Raw genomic sequence first — 6344 nt, forward strand, 5'->3', positions numbered from 1 at the left:
AAACCAGCTGTTCTTGGCAGTGAAGCCGCAGACGGAGGCTATCCAACACATCCTGCCCCGGGCACGCAGCCACCTGCTCCTGGACGGGCCTGCGGCTACGTTGGCACATAAACTGCCTCGAGTTGTTGGCAATACTGCTTGCCCTGTGGAGGTTCCGGCCATTGAACGAGGGCAAGCGCGTGCTGGTTCGGACAGACAAGGCGGTTTACGCTCCCGTTGTATGTCACAACTCGCCCGCTGTCTCCTCCTCAAGTCGCTACGAGCTACTCACATCCCAGGCGACCTCAACACTGCAGGGGATGCGCTATCATGACAGGTTATCCGCAGGGGAGAGTGGAGAATCCACCCCAGATGGTCCAGCTGATTTGGAGTTGATTTGGTCAGGCACAGGTAGACCTGTTCGCTTCCCCAGAATCCTCCCACTGCCTGCTTTGGTATGGCCTGACTGAGGCACCCCTCGGTATAGACGCGCTGGCACATAGCTGGCCCTCTGGACAATGCAAAATGCGTTTCCCCCAGCGAGCCTACTTTCACAGACCCGGTGCAAGGTCAGGGAGGACGAGGAGCAGGTTGTCCTAGTAGCACTCTACTGGCACACCCAGACTTGGTTCTTGGACATCACGCTCCTCGCGACATTATCGCTTGCGCATAGCGCCTTTCACCTCCTCTGAGCTGAAGATGTTCACTGTTGACTCCCAGTAGTGTTCAAAAAATTTGTTCCCTGGATGAGTTCCTCCTAGCCCTGTGGCAGATGAGTTTGTGGAGAAACTCACCGCCGGCTCAGTCTATGTGCTAACTACGCCCTGTATTTGGGTAGGTGCTCTGCATGTGTTAGTTCCCCATAGGTGATCCAATGCGACTTATATCTTCTGCTAAATCATTTCTCTGTTGGTAAATTGCGTCTTCCTTGGGCTGAGTTCCTTCTGCCCCAGTCACCATGTTTGTAGAAGCTCCTCTCCCGTTGGGTAGGACCTACCATGGGACTTCTCCACATGCCATACTTCCGACAAGGCAAGTATGCAAGTACTTCCCTATTTCCACTCGAAACACCCCTCCATTATTTGATTGGAAGTTGAGACATTTTTACACAAGTGGATTTAAAAAGCAAAAATAACTGTATTTATTTTAAGTATATTAAGATCACTGGATGACACTCATTGAATAAACATGCAAAATAATAAGGCCATGCGATGAAAATTTTGTACATTACTACTTTATGAAACATTTATCTTACATACTGCATACTGTATTGCAACCTAAACTTTAAAAACAACAGGCAGTATATAATATATTCCACACTAAGCATATCTGATATCTCTGACAGAGGACCAGAGGAGACTGACTGGCCAGCAGGATGGAAGAGGAGGAACAGGAAGTGTGTGTTGTTCAGATGAATTCTCCCACTACCCTCCAGCTGTCTAGAGATATGCTGAAGGGCAAAGGCACCTCTGGTCTCTATAAGGGACTGGGGGCCACTCTATTAAAGGAGTCCAACAGGCCATAATGTGTTCTGTTCTTCTTTTACCTCATACGGTTGTGTCTGTATTGTCTCTTTCTGTCCTTTAGAGATGTGCCCTTTTCTATTATCTACTTCCCATTATTTGCAAACCTGAACAGCCTGTGCAGAAGGAATGTTCATGGCTTGGCTCAGCTTTACATGTCCTTCCACTCTGGCTGTCTTGCAGGATCCACTGCAGCTGTTGTTGGCAATCCTATGGATGGTGAGGCAGTCTATGCTGTATGAATGGAGACATTTAGTGAGATGACTTGTGTATATAACTACTATATGTTCAATTTCAAGGACCACTGATTAAGTTAGCTAAAGGGTACAGTTAGGTATAATTCACAATAGAGATATCATAAGTCATGAAAGCAGAAAATAAGAGGAAATAAAATAAAATGGTGTATTTTTTATTCTCCCCACAAAATATGTTTAGGCTCTTCTCCAAAAGCTAGTGAGCTATGTACTACCTACAATATCAGTGGTGTCGTGGGGGCTTAAGCCCCTGATCTTTCTTAGGAACCACTGTTCCTGGACCGAACACCCAGGGGCGACCGACAGCAACTGTTTCATTATGATGTCATCAACTTATATACAATACATTTTGGTAAACTGAGTTTTACGTGCCACTTTCTAAATTTTTCAACAGTTTCCTGGTGAAATTTGCACTAGAGGTGCTATAACAACTGTTTTTTATTCACTTTTACAAAACTCATGAGTACAATGGCTAATTATGACTTTATAAGCACTTATTTTTCATTCTATTACTCACACTCTGCTACTGTATGTTATGATATTGAAACACTTTTACTCTAACGCATCATTTGAAAAACTATACATGTTAATGCTTCTTTTGCAGCTACACCTACATTTACACACTTATTCCAATGTTATTAGCTTGTGGGTAGCTCACATGATAGAATGCTGGACTTTGGACTCATAGGTCAAAGTTCAAGCCCAGCCAAGAATACTCAAAACTAAAATACCATAGAATTGGCACGTGCAGAATATATGCTTTTCATGTCGCATTTGCATTTTAAAACACAATCCGTTAGGTTTAGGTGTTGGTCAAGGGTAATGATGTCTGTTTTGTTCACCTCTCATCATCTTTTTGGACAGTATTGGTTAGGTTAAGGCTAAAGTTTTAGGTTAGGTAGGTACATTTAACTTATTGAGACATCCATCTAAAATTCACCTGAAAAACCTCATCTAATTATAGCACAATTTTAATCGCTTTTGGGGCACCCCACTGGACATTTCACTGGGAAACTGCAGCAAAACATGTAACCTCATACAATTATAGCATTTTAATCGCCTAAATTTTAATTTCAGCACGAGAAAGGCTAGTGGTGCGGAGTGTACGAATTGTGTGCAACAATGAACAATAAGGAAATATAGATATTTTAATTTCATTGAGTGGAAAAGTGTTTTAGAGTGTAACTGGAGGAATTAGATTGTGATTAATCAATAATTAATCTCATTATTCATAATTCATTATTTGCAGTGGATGACCTTTTTTTGGCTAATAACCCAACACATTCTCTGCGTTTCAAATGAAATGAATCAGCCTCCGAAGGGCATTTTGAAGGGAGAACAATCAGGGCTGCCATGTTAAAGGGGCATTCCATACCAAAGTGCTCATAAGTAGCTGCTTCGAAGGGCCCTTCAAAACAAATGTTTACATGGGTTCAACTGATGGACACTTTGTGGCCAAGCAGACCAGAACCAGATCTTTCGTAATTAGTCCACAGGTTTGCCAAGTGTTAAGGCTACATTAAACCAGCCGCAACTGCAAACCCATTCTGGTTCTATAAACAAAAACATGTGACATCCCTTCAAATCTGTAGTATTTAAAAGCCTTAAATTATTACAGTAAACGTTTACAAAACTAGCCATTGCTTGTATCATTTTATTATAAATTCACTTGATCTGTTATTGTAATAATGGAGTCGATAAGTTAATAATATTCACAGTTGTATTTGTAATTTTTTTTATATAATTAAACACACTGTACATTTGTTTACTGGTAAAAAAAAAATATTAAAATAAATGTAAAAAAATATTTCAACACGAAGCATAAACTTGTGACTAAAAGTTGTATAGCATATATTTTTGGTTTGCATTCTGAAAGTAGTTAAAGTCACGTGTAAATATTTCTGATTAGCCGCAAGTGATGTTCATTAACATCATTGTTGAGTGAAGGGAACAATGGCTCCTTTTGCTTGGATAGATAGATGTCGTTGACCAATATTTTTGAGCCATACAGCTTTTACCTTCCAAAGCTGTCACTCTGGAGGGTATTGCCGTTGAATGGATTAGTGGTAATTTAGAAGCATCTAGACCCCCTTTTTTTAATTATTACAGCGATGTGGCACCGTGGCTTAGGGAAGGAACACACCCTGTTTATGCAACACTGCTAATCAGTAGTATCAGGTGTGTTATGTAAGGGAGACATCCAAAATGTGGAGTGCTGGGGTCCTCTAGGACCAGGGTTAAGAAACACTGGTTTAGAAGTCTAATCCTGTCCAAATAGTGCTTTAGCTTCCTCTTGCCTAGGTGCATGTATAGGATCTTAAAGGCATGACTCCTTAAATTGTTTTACATTTTACATCAAGTTATCAAATGTAACATCATGGCTTGTTTGATTTCATAGACGTAGATTTAGGTAGGGATGGTAGGGACATGTCCCTCTCAACTTTCAGAAAATCGAAAATGTCCTGGCAATTTTACCACTTACAATATCCTTTAACTTTATCATTTGTTTTATTTTCATTTGAATGATTACTAAAAATTCTTCATTATTCATGTGTAAATTATTCTCAGATGTCTTCTGAAGCCATGCATAAAAGGTGTTGTTTCGTGGCACCTGTACTTTTCTCTGCACTGTTCAGGATGCACCAATAACAGTAGTTTGTGTTTACTGCTTAAGGGCTTTTCTTTCTTATTCTCTGAAGATTACACGGGCAGGTTTCCATTTGTATCTTAGGTCCAAGCCTTTTAACTAATAGATTTAAACAAGCAATCTTTTTGTGTACAAACGTTTCCTATCAAAGACTAAGTCAAAATAGTTTTGTATGCGGCCCAGTGGAAGATTCAGTTTTACAGGTGGTAAGCGACCTCTTCAGGAAGACTCCTTTGAATTGCAACAACTGTGCCAAGTAAGGGGGAGGATTAGAGGTGCAGGAAAATGTCAGTATAACTTGCCAATCCAAATAAAAAAATGTAGCGGTGGGCAGTACACAAATTACTTTGTGGTATGATTTTAATGCATTCATCCATAAAGTTAATAAAATATTTAAACATGTGTCTAGTATGTGTGTGCTTCTATGATGACATAGGTATGTGTGAGAGAGTTGAGCTAAATGAGTCAGTGCACGTTTTATTTTGCTAGTTAGGAAAAGCATGATTGTCTATAAAATACAGTAAATCATTTTAGATGTTTGTGATCAAAATAGTGCCTGTAAACAAAAGGGTGTTATAATTAATATGGTGGGGCAGTGGGATAGAAAATGAGACTTGTTATATAAGGAAATATTGTGCCTATAGACACTATACTTTCAACATTTTGAATAATGTCCTTGTAGTATGTCCCTACCAACATTCAAACCAAACCTATGCCCTTGTTTGTTACACAGTTATTGTGCTTTTTTAGTTTCACAATTTCTTTACAATGCCACCAGTATCTTTAAGAGGAAACATGTATGAGATGTATGAATGCAAACTAAGTGTGTAATTGTGTGTTTGTGTTTGTTTGTGTATTTCTAGATTGCAGTGATAAAGACCAGGCTTCAGTTGTTGGCTCGTGGAAGTCAGGAGAACACTTAGAGTGGAGTCAAAGACTGTATCAGGTAAGTTTACATAGACTTCTGTGGCAGACGTTGCACATGGCGACCTCTTAAAAATCTCTTTAAAGGAATAGTTCACCCAAACATGAAAATCATGTCATTATTTGCTTACCAGCAGAATGTATTTTTAGAAGAATATCTCAGCTCTGTAGGTCCATACAATGCAAGTGAATGGTGATCAGGCCTTTGTAGCTCCAAAAATAACATTAAGGAAACATAAGTATCCCATAAGACTCCAGTGTTTAAATCCATATCTTCAGAAGCAATATAATAGGTGTGGGTGAGAAGAAGATAAAAATGTAAGTCTTTTTTTATACTCTAAATCTCCACTTTCACTTTCACTTCTGAAAGTGAAAGTTACAGTGGAGAATTTGAGTACGTGCGACATCCCTAACCAAAAATCAAGGTGTTTTGAGTTTCGAGCTGGTTTTTAAAGTGCCACAAACACTTTTTAAATTTGACACATAACACAAAATAGTTATCTATTATTCTCTTTTTCATTTCCTTGACAGTAAGATTCTTCATAACGAGGGTCCAATTGCATTAATTTTACTGTTGTGCATTGGCCATTGCTCCCCTTTTTGGCATCGCTCATGTGGTTTACTTCATGGGAGTTAGTGAATGTGTTCTCATGACAAAAACACTGAATCTACACTGTAGCTGGAAGCGCTGATCTTGGAACAGCTAGCATTTCAAACTGTAGCACTAATAATAATGCTAAGTTTCCGATCAGCTTTGAAGGCCAATTTCCATCAGGGGTTTGAAAAGTACAGAGAAACATTAGGTTACACCCGCAACACTAATATAAGTGTTTGATCAGGTCAAAATAGGTAATTAAGTTAGCAATTGCAGGTTACCACTTTTTACATTGTTTAAAAGTTTAAATAAATGTTTAAGTAAACCAAAAAACATGTACATTTGTTTTGTATATTTAAAGTAAAACGCAAACTGTCGTTTTAGCTTTTGAAATTCAGGAAATCGAGACAGTAGAGATTTCT

At 39.1% G+C, this 6344-nt stretch overlaps 1 pseudogene; it reads left to right on the top strand.

The window, feature by feature from the left end:
* Nucleotides 1–1354: 1354 nt before the first annotated feature.
* LOC127644948 (mitochondrial glutamate carrier 1-like) lies at nt 1355–6019 on the top strand (annotated as a pseudogene).
* Nucleotides 6020–6344: the final 325 nt, after the last annotated feature.

This window comes from Xyrauchen texanus, chromosome 1, assembly GCF_025860055.1.
Source record: "Xyrauchen texanus isolate HMW12.3.18 chromosome 1, RBS_HiC_50CHRs, whole genome shotgun sequence".
NCBI lineage: Eukaryota > Metazoa > Chordata > Actinopteri > Cypriniformes > Catostomidae > Xyrauchen > Xyrauchen texanus.